This window comes from Phoca vitulina, unplaced genomic scaffold, assembly GCF_004348235.1.
Source record: "Phoca vitulina isolate PV1807 unplaced genomic scaffold, GSC_HSeal_1.0 scaffold24, whole genome shotgun sequence".
Taxonomy (NCBI): Eukaryota; Metazoa; Chordata; class Mammalia; order Carnivora; family Phocidae; genus Phoca; species Phoca vitulina.
The window spans coordinates 24,606,034-24,623,639 of record NW_022589727.1 but is presented as its reverse complement, the minus strand read 5'-3'; the positions used below and the strand labels follow the sequence as shown (position 1 = coordinate 24,623,639).

The 17,606-nt window shown below is 38.4% G+C and overlaps 1 protein-coding gene across 6 annotated transcripts in view; it reads left to right on the top strand.

Annotated features, from left to right (window-relative positions):
* DLGAP1 (DLG associated protein 1) overlaps window positions 1–17,606 on the top strand; it is a 905,535-nt gene that overhangs the window by 335,567 nt on the left and 552,362 nt on the right. For 5 of the 6 annotated variants that reach the window (XM_032421264.1, XM_032421262.1, XM_032421263.1 and 2 more), the window contains exon 3: window positions 2,083–2,207. The gene's annotated coding sequence lies outside the window, so the exon portion shown is untranslated. Of the gene's footprint in view, window positions 1–1,198; window positions 2,208–17,606 lie in introns of those variants that run through there. The other variant, XM_032421261.1, reaches the window with a different exon arrangement.

The window sequence follows — 17,606 nt, the reverse complement described above, 5'->3', positions numbered from 1 at the left end:
GAGCAGACACTCCAAATGCAGATGACTGTAGAACCCAGTGGAACCATGGAAAGCACACTATTGAATCAAACAGCTTAAGTTCAAATTCCCATTTTGGCTTTTTGTTGATTTTGTTTGTTTCTTTTTACTTTCACTCTTGTTCTTAGATGTAGGGACTAAATATTGGTTACTTGGTGATAAGAAAGAAGAAGAAGAAAAAGAAAAGAAAAACCCTTGGAGTAAAGGAAAACAAGAAAATAAAAATAAAATAAGATAAAATACTAGAGAATCCAGAAATTCTGCATTCTAACTTCAGTTCTGTCACCAAGGAGTAAATGCCTTGGGCAAGTAATTCCCTGGTTTCAGGTTCCTTATCCGTATAAATAAGGAGATGAGGCAAGAATCAGTAGGTTTCCAAAAGCAACTTGATCAGGAGAATGAACTGGGGGCCCAGATCAAAATGCAGATTACCCTGATTTCACTAATGAATATTCTGATTTAATAGATCTTGCATGACATTCTATAATTTGTATTTTTTGGCAGGTTTCCAGACAATTGTGATGATCAACCATACTTGGAAACCATTAGACTATCTGATATTTGAAACACCTCCCAGTGTTTGCGATATTTGTTTACATTAAGATTATCTAATTTACAAAACATTCCAGTTGTAATAAAATTGATTTCTTATTGTATATCTGGGTGTGTTTTTGAGAAATTCCATAATCTTTTCATTTTGTTTCTGTAGAAAATTAAGAACAATATCCAGCACAAAATAGATTCCCAATTAATAGAGTATCATTTTTGTCTTTTATAATGTGGATAAATGAAATACATATATAAATATAATATCCCCAACATGTTTTATATGCTATGAAAATACATGACATTGTTGTGTTTTTATAGTTCTTCCATTTTACCACCCATAGTTAAGAATAAGATATTCTTAACCTATCAACTTTGCCAGGCTCAAAATATTGCTCGGACAAGTTCTACAGAGAATTGTATTAGCCCTAGTCTTTTTGAATGCCAGGTATTCTTTTTGGAAACAAATACAGTTATGGGTTTCTAAAGGGGTTGAATTTCAAGGCAGGGATTCTGGAATGTCATTCTGCCTTTGTGCCTCTTAGCTGAATAAAAGTGGGCAAAACACATCACCTCTTTGGGCCTCCAATTCCTCTTCTGTGAAATGAATTCCATATTCATTCAGGCACTGTAATTCCTATAAATAATTAGGAGGTAAAAAAAAAAATTATTCACACCAGTATTCTTAATTCCAAATGTCATTCTATCTCTGCTTAATACTTAGATCTACTATTTTTCTCATTCCCTATGGACACTCTTTTAATATGCTACCTAGGGCTGCAAAATGATATTGCTTAAACAGAACTTCTGTTGATACTTACACTTTCCAGCACCAGATCATTTTTGTGTGTGATACAAGTCTCTTTCCATGTGAACTATCGGAGGAGAAAAGTCACAGCTCAGCATAAAGCATGTGATAGGATTGGAAAAGTTACCTCCCATGACTCTAGGCCTAGTTACAATTCCATCTTGTCACTTTCTTCAAAAAGCATCAATAATTAGGGGTCATGGTTTGTTTTGAGCATCAGCAAGCCCTTGGTAGTGTGCTTGGGAAGATTATGCCCTTATTTGTGTCCTCCTGTGATGTCAGAAGAACCACCCTGTGATACCTTTTAGCCCTTTATTTACAGCTGCTTAGTTGCAGCGATGATAAAAGAAAGAATGCACAGGAAGTGAATACAGTCTTGTATGTAGAATGTATCCTACAAAATCAAAAGATCAATGCATGCACTTTATTGCTTTTTAAAGAAAATAAAATCTTAGTAGTAGAAAAGTAGATTGTAGAATATCAAACCTATTTATTGTGGTGACATTTTTTTGTGGTGGGTTTTATTTTCTGGAAAGCATAAAAATACAAAGTATAACATCATGCAGAAACATTCATGTAAATTTTCTATGAAACTCCCTTCTCACATCACTGAATTTAATGTTTGTCAGAGTAGTTCTTAAGAGATCTTAAGTATCTTTTTGTTTCAGGCTAGTAGTTCCATCTAATCATTGTGTTTTGTTATGTTTCAGAACAGCTGAGCATCACATACCAAGAGTGACAGCCAGTTTAAAAAAAAAAAAAAAAAAAAAGACCTGCAAAGTTTGGATCTTTTCCTGCCTTAGAAGCAAGAAAAATGGAAAATTGATAATCAAAGGTAAAATTGTGTCATTTCTCCTTATATAACACAAACCTTCTTTTCCAGCTATCTTACGCAAAACAATTTTTTTTTTGCAGCATAGTATATTTGAATATAAATATTTTTAGCTTGTAATTCCAGTCATATTAAGAGGCTGCTGAGTTTAGTCTGTGATTTTTAACTCCCTAGTTGCTTGTTACAGAATGTGGACGTGACAAGTTTTATATGTTTAATCTTCATTCTTGTTGTTAACCTAGAACGGCAGATGAGGCAAATGCCATTTTCCTGACTGTGGACCAAAATAGTGTTAAGCATAGAATTATGAAAGTAGATGGCATCGTATCAGCTTTTAATTTTTTTTAGTGTTGTATACAGGTTTGAACTTATCAGGACAATGTGTCCAACAAGATCTACATGCTCTAAGAAAGGCAGAGGAAATGCAAAGCTGTGATCTCCACTCCTTTCCTATCATTATGGAGTTTTGATAAGGGAAAAAAGGAGGGCCTTTATGACGTCCAAATCTGAAACACCACATATGAGGTGTCCGGCAGAAGGGGGTTAATATTGCTGAATATATGAATAAGCTGTCATTTTTCCTGGGCTCGCTTGCTTGAGGCAATGATTTGGGTGTGGTGATTAACTGGGAAGCTCATCCCAAGGATGGGAGTCAGAGGTCAGGGAGAGTGAAATTGGGGAAGAAGCCAAGGCCAAAATAAGGGGGGAGTAGAAAATTCCTCGGTGTGGACTGCAGGAGCGCAATTCCCTGGGACCTAGAGGAGTGTGGGGGACCTCCCAGAATTTCTGCCTGCAGGATGTGTGGCAAGAGGTTTATCAAAGGGCTTTCCCCTGTTGGTTGTGGATTGCTCCCAGGGACATTGACTTCGCCTACAATGCTGGGCTGTGCTGGCCCTGCGTGGGGCCGGTAGACACTCAGTGGTCACTTGAAGTTGGACGCTAGAAAGGTGGAGAGAAGCCGAGTTGGTGCAGAACCATCTGTCTGTGCAGCTGTGGCTGAAATCACAGGTGGACCAAAGGGCATGATGCAGGGAACCAGAGGCATCTGTTATACTTCCTTTTACTTTATTTTAAATCCTAAAATAAATCACATTGTCCTCCTCGATGAACTATCTCCAGGAAGAAAATGTTTTGTTTTAAAGACCCAGAAAGTTATATCCAAGTGTCATAGAACCAGAGTGAACTCTGTTTCAAAACTAATTTCTTCATCAATGAATTGTCTATGTTCAGAGTGAGACGCACATCTTGGTCGACAGGTACATACATTTGAGACATTATATATTAAAATTTGAAGTATGACCCAAATGTTGGAATTGTTAAAGACAATAGCGTTTCATTGTATCTATACTTACTATTCACTGTCGATGGTTTTATGTACGAGAAGGTGTCTGATACTCAAAAAAACAATTCATTTTCCCTGTTTGGAAACAACCCAGTTAACAGTGTCATCATTTGTGTGAAAAGGGTGACTTAAATTATGCATGTCTGAGCATCATGGTACAAGGATGGACCACTGGTGAAACAGCTTTAACACATTAAAGTGAATCAGGGGGGTTTTGGCAGATTTAAGTAAAGTCAGGTGAAGGCTGCAGTTGTCTTGAGAACTAGTAGATCCTATGTTCAGAGGAGGAGTGTCATGTGTGAGCTCTCTAAGAAGCTGTACAAGTAACCAGCAGCAAATATTTAAATTGATGTGCATTAGCATGCAAATCTCTGGTGAAGGAAATGAAATGTAGGGGTAGAGGAAAAAGAGCAGCAGAGAGACTTAAGGCAGGGGAACAAGGGAAGTAGTGTCAGATGTCAAGGCAGAAATAACAAAGGGTAGATAGAATCGGACTCTGGGATGAAGAGGACCCTGTGGTATTGGAGAGAGATCTCTTAGAACCACAGCCTGAGCCCAGAAGGCAAACTGAGTGAACAGTCCCAGTGAATATTTGAGGCTGACAAATTCGTGAGTCATCAAAGATGCAGCTATTTTGTCTTCTCACCTGAACAATGCAGTTGCCTCTCCGTGGTCTCATTAGGCTCTAAAATCTTCCAAAATAAAAACTCTGATCATGGCTGTGCTTTGCTCAGAAAATATTCTCTAATTTACCAATCTATCATCGTCCAAACTTCTTAATGAAACATGTAAAAGCTGCCACTCTAATTTCTCAGACTTACTTCTTCTTGGCTTCCCTCACCAGTGGTCGAGACCATTGTGGAGTCATGCAAATTCTGTAATTTATCAAGTCTTCCAAGTGGTTGTGACGTATTTTGGCTCTCAAACATAGATTGGTCTGGCACAAGACCCAAGAATTTGCATTTCTAACAAGGTCCCAGGTGATGCTGCTGGTCAGGAGACCTCACTTTGTGAACCACTCTGTAAAAACAAACAATCTAGGCTCGCAGCTACTAATTCCTACATCGCAGTTTGAGTCAAAGACAGATTGCTGTAAAAGGGCTCACGTGCCAACATCACCATTGTGCGAAGGTGCCCTAGTTTAAGAACAGAGTCTGAGTCTTCTGGTCAAATATCATCTTCATGTCATAAAATTCCCAATAAAAGCTTTGTGATACATTTTTATATCCCCTCCTGGGTTATAGACATTGTAGACCTATACATACTTGATGCATGGATGCATGGATGCATGGAAGGACAGATGGAAAGGTTTGGCAGCCAAGGGTTAGTTTCAGCAAGAAACTTATCTCCTTGCAAAGAAATTGTCCTGGCATATGCCATTAGGGAAAGACGAATTTCCTTCACATGAACACCTTCTTATCGTATAAGACTGTACTCAATATATAAGACATTTTAATTAGATGGATTAGCTCTATGCATTCAGAGCCTGAGTGTCTGGCATCAATCGGATTGTGCTCCTTAATAAGCGGAGTCTTTCACAAAAGACTTTTTTGCTATTTGATTGAGTACAACAGGGGGCAAATGTCATTTATATCAAGGAAAATTGTACATTTTACTTTATAAAAGAACCACTGGGTATGTGAAATCAGGAAATCACATCTATTTAATAAATTTCTTTGCAAATGTCTCTTCCTTGAGTTTAAATTTTGCAGCTGCAGCATAATTTGAGTGTTTATTCACATGTAGGACAATTGTGCTTTCTGGGTCTTGCTTTCTCGCATTCAAATGTGTTCATGTATCAACGTTGCACATTTTCCTTCTGCATCTCTTATCTGCGTACATCATCCCATGATTGGCTTGGTAAATTTATCCTACTTTTCTTGCTAAAATAACTGTTCCTGCTGTCTGTTTTCTGCCTACTCTTTGATTTATTCCAGAAATTGGGCTCAGTGCCAACTTTTATAACTCAGTGCGAAATTTATTCTGTATGTTTTTAAACCAAATTCCCACATATTTTTTTTCTGTTATGTGTTCTATAGTGGTGTCAACTTTGAAATGCACCCTTGAAGAAACCTATTAGGGCTATATATTAGCATAAATAAGAACAAGAGATGATGACATGAATCTTGAAAATTTCTTTTTGAGGATTTATTTCTTAATTCACTTTAAGAGTAGAAAATTCAAATTTTCATGTCATGTTATGGCATGCCTAATGTGAAGCTTAAAGGAAAAGTCTAGTTTCAATTTTTTTACTTTGGTACATGTCCTTGGCTGAGTCCTATCACCTCGGTAACCTCCATTATAAAAAGAAAGATTTACAATCACCATCCCTGGGATTCACTCCAGTGTCTTACCTTGCAATGTCAGGATGCAGATCATATGAAATGCTCCTTAAAATCAGGCCCAGAAGTACAAAGGAGTCAGTCAATCAACTTTCAGCACATACTTGACAGTGAAGTTGAAGGAGCAGGGTTTTGGATACAGAAAGATCTGAGTTCAAAACCTAACTCTTTCCCTTATTACCAATATGAGCTTGGAGAATTTCCTGAATCCCTCTACGTACCTTAGCATTATCACCTGTGAAACGGGGGCAGAGTTAGTAGTACCTGCAAGGTTGCTTTCAAGATTAGAGATAATCCAAAAAATGTCTAGCACTTCTATACTGAACATGCATAGCTCTAAGGATATGGGCAGGCCTCTAAGCTGGCCAGAGCCCAAACCATGGTCTTAAAAGTTAACAGAAGATTACATTCTTTTTCTCCAATATAATTCTGCCAGGCTAAGAAATTTTTATTTGTGACTCTGAAAAATGAACAGAATTTAGAAAATGTATCCATAATTTAGTCATCTGAGACTGGCAACACTAATGGGAAAATTCAACATAGTTTTGCATCTAGACAGGATACCTGGTTCTGTACATTGTAAATAATTACACACAGCAAGCAAGCCCCTTGTCATCAAGAGTGACCTCTTCGGGGTCAAAGCATGAAGTTTGCAAGTTGCATTCTGTCTCCTGTCTTGTTATCTAGCCACACTTTGGGCAGAAATTAAAATAAAGATTCTCCAAGACATAGGTTTAGCCTGAAGGAATAAATGTTCATATACTCTTGATTTATATCTGATTCCAGGAAGTTAAAAGGTATTCCTTTTTTTTCCCTTTCTTGTCCTCTAACAAAGAATTTTATAGCCAATTTGCCTGATGCAGCCTTTTACACAGAAGCAAAAGAAATCAAATTTTAGTCAGTAAAGGATTCATTTACTACAGGATTCATGCAAATATTAAATATTTTTCTGCTCTTTGTGTTTTTGAGGTTGAATTGTCATTTTGATATCGATGAGCTGCAGTGCTTTCTCAGCAGTAATTCAGATCTGCCTACTTAATAGGAATAGATCAATAAAATTTTGGTGGAATCTTTCATCAATCTTAGCAGAAGACCCAATCCTATTGTTGTTTTTCTCTATTTGAATATTCTTTAATTCCTGTGCAAGCTGATGCATTTTGAGATAAATCTTACTATTTACTCTTGTATACTTTTTATGTCAGAAATAATTTAGGAGCTAAGAACTACTGGTGCTATTTGAGTACCTTGATGACTTCAGACACTGTAAGAGAACGGAAATCGAATTGTGGAATGTTGTGTTTACTTGTCATATCTTAGAGACATATCATAGTCAAGATGAAAATCATCATACTGATGAGGCTGCTTCAAGCCCTAGGAAGGAGAGAGAAGAAGAGAGAGACACACACACACACACACACACACACACACACACACACATAGTGTGTGGTGGTGGTTGTGGTGGTGGTGATACTGTTTACTTAGATACTCTGATCCTTTCACGGTAATACAGTTATATATAACTAGCAATAGCTAGTTATTAAATATGTTGTATATATTTTATATTAATATACAAATATATGATATTAAATTTTAATATTATAATGATTAATAATATTGATAATATTATGATGATTAATTTATTTCTCTATATACCAATTATTAATGAAGACATTTTTAATGAAATGACCTATTAAGTACTCGGAAAGAAACATAAATATTCTTTACTGTATGATAGAATACCTTCTTTATAAATGGAGTGTAATAGAGTTTATCACAATTCACATTTTTGAGTATTTGTCAACCCTGTAAGAAAACCCAAGGACAATGCTTACTATGCAGTAAAATAATACAGCTTGACAAGAATTATCTTAAAAGAAAAAAAGAGGAAAGGCATGTTGGCTGCGTTTATTTGATTCTTGTTGTATTATCCTCATGAGCTAGAAGTTTTCATCTAAAATATCTTACTTATTTAAAAGCTAAATTTAGGGAAAAGATAATACTATTTGAAACACCCCAGCATTAGCCCTGGGATCCTTTTATCCTCCTCTATAATCTAGGAATTGTAACTCAAATAAGGTACAGATTTGAGAAAATGATCATGATGGTGATGCACACTGCCCATCTCTCTAGCAATTCAAATAGTTGAGGCCATTCTTGGTGTTTCTTTATGATTAAAAATATAATAGCAAACATAGATTAAATACTTAGGTATGTGCCGGTGTGGGGGAAGCATAATATTATCTCATCCCTCTGAGGGTCTTCCCCAGGGTATGAGAATTAAATTGATATAAAATGGATTAACAGCAGAAGAGCACTCAAATGTATTTACATTTAATGTGACATGGGAGCCTTCATGAGGAAATGAAGAGCCAAAGAAGTGGCAAGACCTCAATGTTTTTACAGTAGGTTGAACAGAGAGAGACAGTTGTGGAAACATAACTAAACTGTATGGGGTGGTAAAAGGAAGATAAGAGGTACTTTAGCAAGGTCTGTTTGTACAGAATTCTTCCTGCCTCCACTCCTTGCTTTGGTAGTAAGAATGTTTCTCCTGCTACAGGAAGGACATCTTTCACATGGGAGCTTTATCTTGTACTTTTAAGAAACAAAGAGGAGGTCAGATTGCAAGATGTTCTTCTCGTACCTATTTTTCAAATGCCCTTGGCTCAAACTAATCCTTATGTCAAGGTGGCAGGTTTGGAGGCAGCATATCCTGCCCCCTTCACCAGACATTGTTTTAAGCACTTTACCTGAGTTACCTCATTTAATCCTTATTACAGCCCTCTGAGGAAAATTGTATACAACCATAGGAAGAAATCAACAAATCCACCACCATAGTAACCAATTTCAGGATGCTTTCCTCAATGATCGGTGAAGCTCCCAGAAGATTCTTTGGAGGCAGTGTGGTGTTCACATATCCTCTCTATCACGTAGAGGATACGAACAACACACAAAGTATCATTTGGTGGTTATGTATAGACATCCTCATTTGACAGCTGGAGAATACCACTTCTTCCCAAGTGAATGTGTAATATTTCAAAATTATGTACCAAGCCATACATCAATTCTAAAATGTACTTTTCATGTCACAGATGCAGACACTGAGAGAGGGAGGAACTAAATAACATGGCAAAGGACACAGAGCTAGTATGTAGCAGTCTGCTATCAGAGCCACTCAGCTCTAGCACTCTCTGTCCTTATGGGTCATCACACAGGTGGAAGACACAGAGCTGATCTTTAGGACATAATTTATATATCAGGAGAAGAGAGGCAGAGAGTAAATCCAATTCATTATGTAATGTTTTGAAGCAAGGATGTTGTCAATTTGGGATTAACCAATTAGAATGTTATGCCACCTAGGAAGCTAGACTTACAAGAAAACAATCCAAACCATACATTAAAAGTAGATTTTAAAAGTTGCTAAGTGTTCAAAAGCTAAAGCAAAGCAAAAATGGCATAATTTTTATTACCCAAAGTTAATTTTTTCAGAACTCAGACCTGAATTATTGATCATGTTTAGGGCCTATGTATGAAATGTGAGGACAGCCACTGGTGTTTTCACAGTCACATCAAACTCATGACGAACTCATTTCATTACCCTCCCCCTTACCCGCACGGCACACATCCTGAGACCCCCAGTGGATGCATGAACCACGGATGGTACCAAATACACCACAGACAAGTAGGGATTTTTTTTCTTAAGCATACACACCTATGATAAAGTTTAATTTATAAATTAGGCACAGTAAGAGATGAACAACAATAACTAGAAATAAAATAGAACAAGTATAACAATCTAGTATAATAAAAGTTATGTGAATGTGGTCTCTCTCTGTCAAAACATCTTATTGTGCTGTACTCACCCTTCTTCTTAAGATGCTGGGAGATGGTAAAATGCCTACGTGATGAGATGAAGAGAGGTGAATGACCGTAGGCGTTGGGGCACAGCATTAGACTACTATTGACTTTCTGACAGTAGGGCAGAAGGAGGATCGTCTGCTTCCAGACCACAGTTGACCATGGGTAACTGAAACCACGGAAAGCAAAACCGTGGATAAAGGGGACTCCTGTATTTCCAAAACTGAACTCATATACGCCCCCTCCCATCTGCTCCTCCCTCTTGTGCTATTCTCTGGCCCCATCTATGCCGCCACCACCCACACACCCAACTGCTTAAGTTAGAAACCCGGGAGTCATCTATGAAATCTCTTTGCCCCCAACCCTTCACAAATTTGAATGAATTTGTTGAATGAAATTCCATATTCTCCTTCTAATATTTTAATGCCCAAGACGTCACATGGTGACCATCAGAGAGAGTGTAGAGATGAGACTTGCTGTTCTAACGTGTTTTGGTTTTTCTGCCCACACTGTTCAATTCTCTTGCATGGTTTTGTTTTGGGTTTTGGGTTTTTTTTCGCATTTTATTGTTGGTGATGGTATGGCTGTTGAGTATAAGTACATTCGTGGAGGATCCACGACAGAACAGTGGAGATGTTTTGTCCTCTCCATGAAGTATTATGTCTGTTGATAAATACAGCGCTTTGCCTTTGGCACACACACGCTCTCAGTGGTATTGCCCTCTTTAATTATGTCCCCTGGGGGAAAAAATCAGTTTCTTGGCAAGGCAGCTTTCCTAATCAAAGACTTCCTGGGTCTTGAGTAATAAGAAACTCAAATGTTTCAAACTGCAACTTACACTGGGGCTTAACTGGGCATGTATTTTATTTATTTGACAGAGGGAGACAGCGAGAGAGGGAACACAAGCAGGGAGCTTGGGAGAGGGAGAAGCAGGCTTCCCGCCGAGCGGGGAGCCTGATGTGGGGCTCGATCCCAGGACCCTGGGACCATGACCTGAGCCGAAGGCAGACGCTTAACGACTGAGCCACCCAAGTGCCCCTGGGCATGTATTTTTATCTCCTTTGGGGATCAAGAAACTTTAAATGTTACCTATTTAGAAAATATTTCATGAGGGACACAAGGAAGGTTTCACCCATTTTGATCCATTTTTATTTAAGAGAAGTTTCTGGTAAATAATGTATGCCTTGGTATTAATAGCTTGAATAATTTATCTCTTCCTTGACTTTTAAATGACTGCTTTCCAGATAATTTTATTATCATTTTTCACTTGAATGTGTTTCTAGGTAGGGAAAATTTTGCATTGATAGAATATGAAGGAAGCTGCCCTGGGCAGATAAACTGGAGGTCTGAGTTCCAACTGGAATTTAACAGTGAGATGAACCCTGCCCCTCAACCTCTCACCCCAGGGAAAGAGTTAACAGAAAAAGGGAAGAATTATGGATTGAACTTCAGGGAAGCCCCTCATTTAATGGGCAGGAGAGGAAGAAGGAATTAGCTAGGAAGTCCAAAGAAAATCAGAGCTGAACAATAGTGAAATGGTTACAAACAGATTCTACTCAGGACTATTGCAATAGGGAAAAAGAGACCCCAGTAGAGAACGGGGTTCAATTCTAAATACACCACAGACAAGTAGGGATTTATAGCCAGAGTGTGGAGTGGGGGTCAAAAGATGGAAATGACTAAGGGGAAACATCAAGAGTAAGAGAGGATTCTGGTGAGTCAGACCTAACAGGATTCTTGCTGAAGGCAGACCAGGGTGATCAGATACCAAGGGCAGAGAGTGGAGAATTTGATCAGATATTGAGGGTGACCAGTTATGAAGGGTGAGGGGCTCTCTCTAAACCGATTTAAAATTCTCACTACAACTAGGCAATGCAAGCCCAGCAAGGACAGACGCTGAGCCTGAGGTGGAGTCCCAGAAGGCTCAGAGGAGCCTGAGGAAAGTTCATCAGGGACACAGTCTTTGTCAGAAGGACGCACAGCCAGGAGAACTGGGATAGTTTTTGTCATGAAGGCTAAAAACAAAGTTCTAAGATTCAGACTAGCAAATTTAATTAACAAGGTCATATCATAATTTTAAACTCAGAAATTTCTTTCACCTGTGACATCTATTTGATAAGTTTTTAGGATTATAATTTGTAAAATTACCAAGTCAGTCATCCCACCTCACCTCTCTGACTTCTCTAGCTTCTAAAAATAGGACCAACATTACCTCAGTGTCAAAATCTTGGGGTCATCTTTGTCTCTCCTCTCATCACATTCCTACTGATGCAGCCCTTCCTAGGTCTTCGTGGTTTTTTCCCCCGGTGCTTTCAGATCCTTCCCTCCCCAGCATCCTCTCCACCACCCTGGGTCAGGCCCTCACTGCCTCACAACCCAGGGGCTACAGTAGCACCCCTACCAATATTTGTGCCTCACACTAACCTCATTCTACAATTCCATTTCACAAGCCATCCTTAGATTAACCTCCCCAAAGTACCATTTCTGATATATTTTTAATAATTAGTGTTTGTTGAGTCCTTATAGACCAGACACTATGCTAAGTGTGCTATTTCATTCAATTCCTAGAATCAATTTTTGTTTGTTTGTTTTTTGAGAAAGAGAGAGAGCATGGGGGGAGGGGGGAGAGGGAGAGGGGGAGAGAGAATCTCAAGAAGGCTCCACGCCCAGCACAGAGCCCCACAGGGAGCTCGATCTCACAATCCTGAGACCATGACCTGCGCCAAAATCGAAAGTCCGATGCTTAACCAACTGAGCCATCCAGGCGACCTTAGAATCAATTTTAAACAATAGGTCTTATTATTTCTACTTAGCAAATGAGCAAATTAATCTTTAGAGAGTTTGAATAACTTACCTAAGGTTGCAGCAATTAAATAGAAAATCTGTCTGACTCCAAAACCTGAGCCCTTAACGATTGTCACATAGTACCTTCTGTGACCACGAGTAGAAGGAATGCTGGCCACTCCGGGCAGATACAGCTAGGTGAATTATAGTTAGATTGCAAGAGATCCCCTTGGTCTCACCAAATGGACAAAAGCTTATTCAAGATTGTTAAGCAGGGGATGGGGAGGAACATGTTTAGATGGTGAATGGGTTAGAGTGTTTAGAGCCCGGGGAGTGAATCCCTGCCCACCATGAGCCCTGTCATGAGCCCTAGCCTCAAAGCATGTGCTGTCCACTCTGCATGGGATGTTCTTACTGAATTTCTCTTCCTCACAGATCTGCTAGACATTCCTCCAAGGTCGCCTTCCTGGAGACAGAGTGTGTCTCTCCTCCATACCCCTGTAGCCTCTACCCAAAGCGCTTAGGGTGTCAGGAGCCTATCGTGTTGCAGACCGTTGTGCAGTGGTTCACATTTAAGTCTCACAATCTTGTCAGCATGCTTCTACCCTTATTTCCTAGGTGAGGAAAGTAAGGCTCATGGATTTTACGTGACTTGCCTTTCGAGATTGTATCTGAATCATCTTTGTGTTACCAATGCCTGGTACCTAGTAAATGCTCAATAAATGTGTGAGGAGTACATCCATTACCTTTATCTGTTTATATATTTTATTTTATTAAAAATATTTAATATTTTTATATTAAATATATAATATTTTTATATTATATAAAAATATTTAATAGGACTTATCTTTTCCATGTTTTTGTATTCCTCATAATACTTAGCTATTTGTATTGCACAGAGCAAATACAAGTACTTCATTTATTTATCTAGACAGGTCTTCATTTTACATTATTCCCCTCATTTGATTTTGAATGCAATGCACTTTAGAGTAGGGTTTTAAGTGAATACTGTTTTGCCAGAAATTAGTATAATGCCAGGTTCTCTTGGAAGGCCATTTCTGCCCTAGAATTATATGATGTTTATGTGCTAGGTAACTATTGTACCCGGTAGAATGAAAACAGAGGTGGAAATATTACCAACTCTTATTGAAACTTGACTATGTAACAGGCACTATGCCATTCACTTGACATACAATGTATCATTTTATTCTCATAATGCCCTATGGAGTAGGTATTATTTTTAGCCCCACTTTATTAATGAGCAAGGAAGGCACAGAAAGTTAAGTCATTTCCTTAAGGTCACACAGCTCGTAAGTGGCAGACTGGAATTTGAACCCAAACACCATGTCTCAGAGTCGATGTTCACTCACTCAATTAATAAGTATATTTATACCCTCGAATATAGCAGTCTTGATTTTAGGCTCTAATAGATGGTCAATGAATGTGTATCTGATTGTATGAGGTCTAGCAAGGGCATTTGCTGACTGACGTGTAAAAGTGGAATTATTTTTTAGTGGTCGATGGCTCATTTCAATGAAAAAATTATTTGTCTAAAGCATCCATTTTTAGTTTTCACATTTTACATGCTGTACCAATTCATCCTCAATTAAAAGAAAGCACTTGCAAAGTGACTAGGAAATAGTCAATTATTGTATGAGCTGCCAAGCTTCAGGAATTAGCATCCTAGAATTTGCACGAATGTTAAACCAGGAAAAAGAAGTCCTAAAACACCATTTCAACTGCTTTTGAAATTCTGTCAGATATTGGTAATTGTATTATAATTTAAATTTTGGCATCATAGAATTTTAGAGTTGGATGGGAACTTTGAGATCATCTGTGCCAACCTTCTACTTAATGCCAGAAGTGTTCACACACATTTGGAAAATAAGACATTTGATAAATATTCCTCTAACATTTGAGTAGAGTTGATGGAAAAAATCCAGGGCAGTTTTTACACTATTATATAACTTTGTGCCTTTGGCTAGTAAAATATTACAATATTTAGCCAATCCAGTCCAGCAGGGGCTCTTGGCACTCTTTTCTGGGTCTTTCCCGTGCTTACACACCTGGCCCTTTGAGAAAAAGCTTGCCAACCTCTGCTCTGAAGGATGGCAGCTCTTTATGTTTTATTTTTAAATCTTATTTCTCATTTCATCCATCATGTGGAATAAAATGATTGACAGAATAAACAACGCAAACACAAAGAGCCTACACATGGCTTGACTTTCTTCCCACTCTGTCTCATGAGTAATTGTTCTTTCTCACTCCCTCTCCTACCTCCAGCCCGCCCCCCATTTCCCTCTCTCGCACACCCACTTTTTCCTGAAGCTGATTAACTGGGCACAATCCTGGTCTTTCTTTTTGTGACATTCAGTCTGAATGTCATCAGTTGCTCTGGGATACGAATGTCATTGTTGCATAATATATTTCTAAAAAGACATAGTATTGCTGTTTATGATCATTTAAAGATAACTCATTGGTATCACATGTGTATGAGACTATGACTTTTTTAAATAGAATTAGGTGCAAGTAGTCACTTTTTCAGTAAATCCTTCTCCATGTGGCCCTGCCTGCTTGCTGTCTTTCTCATGATCCCTCCCACTGGCTACCTCCTCATCAACCAAGGCAGACAGCTTTCTTAGAGGTTTTGCAAAAGGCCACCTCTCACTACTCCTTCTGCTCACTCTCTGGTCTTTTTCCTGCTTCCAGAGCCCTCCTTGTGGTCTTTGTTACAATATCATCCTCTCTGCGTGGCCTTCAGTGACACTCTATAATGCCTGCCTCAAGCTCCTTGTTTGTGACATTCATGACAGTCATCACAATATGTAGTTTTCTCATTGTTTACATTTGGGTTACGTGTGTACACGTGTGTGTGTGCGCGCGCGTGCGTGTGCGTGCATGTGTGTCTGTGAGGTGGTACCAGTCCTCTCTACTGGAATGTAAACTTCACAAGGTCAAGGACTGGATCTGTCTTGTTCACCACTGTTTTTCTAGTGTCTAATATAGTACTCAGTATATAAATATCAAATAAGTGAATGTCCTGAAATTCTAAGTGTCAAAATGCTCAGAGATACTAATGCATATCCAAGTGTCATTGAGACTTTTACCCGATTTTGCTGATGCCATTTTTTGCATTTTTTTTACTAATAGATTATCACTGAAGAGTCATTATTCCAGATACTGTGTACACATATCCCTTTCTTCTTCACTAATGGTAAGATGGGTATATTTGTCTCAGTGATGCCTCTGGAATTTACGTGTTCACAAAATTTGGGAAGTTGGAAATAGTCGTCTGTCTATATAACTGAGATGCCTTTTTTCAACGACATAGAACTTCAAGAACAGCCTGAAAGACCAACAGGAAGGGAAGGTATTTAATGTTTTTATAATGAAATTGACTGTAATCATTTTTATCAGAGCGTTCAGGAAGGCTTATAGTAGAAAGGCAGTCAAAAGACTGTGATTAAGCTTTTCTAAGAAAATATGGTGAGACATCAGTTTAGCACACTGGACAGTGCCTAGAATGTATTACTCACATATGTAATAAATAGTTCTGGAAGGTACTGATTATGTTTTATCACTAATTGTTGGGACTAATTGTTTATCTGGCAGTTAAAACTCTTAGGAACATTATTTTACAGATGCTTACATCATTCCTTCCAGTCACTATTTCGGAAAGAGGAGATTATTTGCCTTAGGAATCACACCTGTTTATTGAATTGTGAGAGACTGAGTTCCATAGTCCTAATGCTCGTAAGAAAGCCTTTGTGAAAGTTGGCATTGGGTGGAATACTCATTGGGTGGAGGGGTCAAAGGCAATTTAAAAGAGTCCACAACTTCCCATTTATCCTTCCTTACCTTCCTGTAAACCAAAGGGAAGGCTGCAGCATTCTTTGTAGTCATGGAGAACTATGTCTATGAGAATACAGACTGGCCTCTGAGAATGATGGACCAGCGTACCTGACAACTCTCATTCTGGGAAGCACCCCCATTTCCTACCCTCTTCTTCATGATTGGGGAAAAGTAGGAGAGTTGTACAATGTGACCTAACAGGGTTTTTATAGAGCATATGAAGGACAAAATGCTAAGATATTTACCGTAAGTGGTGCTCCTTCTGTCAGCTGCTTGGTTGCCCACCTACAACATATGTGCGTAATGTTCTTCCCTAGATTGGAAATCCCAAGGTCTTCGTGGGTTCCTCTTAAGCATATGGAAACTTTAAAGGCTCTTTTTTTAATTGAAGTATAATTGATATACAGTGTTATATTATTTGCAGGTATACATTATAGTGATTTGGTACTATTATACACTAAAAAATGATCCCCACAGTTACTGTTATGTGATCCAGTTACTGTTACTGTACAGTTATTACGGTGTTGCTGACTATGTTTCCTATGCTGTACTTTCCATCCCTGTGATTTATTTTATACCTGAAAATTTGGACCTCTTATTCCCTTCACTGGAATTCAGGTATCGCTCATTCTCTCCAACTCCTCCCCCTTCTGGTAACCAACTGTTAATTTCCTGTGTCTATGAATATGTTTCTGTTTTATTCTGTTTGTTCGGTTGTTTTGTTTTTCAGATTCCACATACAAGTGAAATCATGTGGAATTTGTCTTTTTTGACTTATTTCACTTAGCATAATACCTTATAGGTCTATCCATGGTGTTGCAAATGGCAAGATTTTATTCTTTTTTATGGCTGAGTAATATTCCTGTGTGTGTGTGTGTGTGTGTGTGTGTGTGTGCATACTACATCTTTTTATTGGTGTACTTTGTGAAATAGTCACCACAATAAGTCTAGTTACAATCTGTCACCTTACAAAGTTAATACAATATTATTGACTATATCCCCCATGCTGTACATTACATCCCTATGACCTATTTATTTTATAACTGGAAGTTTGTACTTCTTAATTCCTTTTACCCCTTTCACCCTCCCCACCCCCTTCCTCTGGCAACCACCAGTCTGTTCTCTGTATTTATGAGTCTAGGTTTTGATTGTTTTGTTTTTCAGATCCCACATGTAAGTGAAATCATGGGGTACTTGTCTTTCTCTATCTGACTTATTTTACCGAGC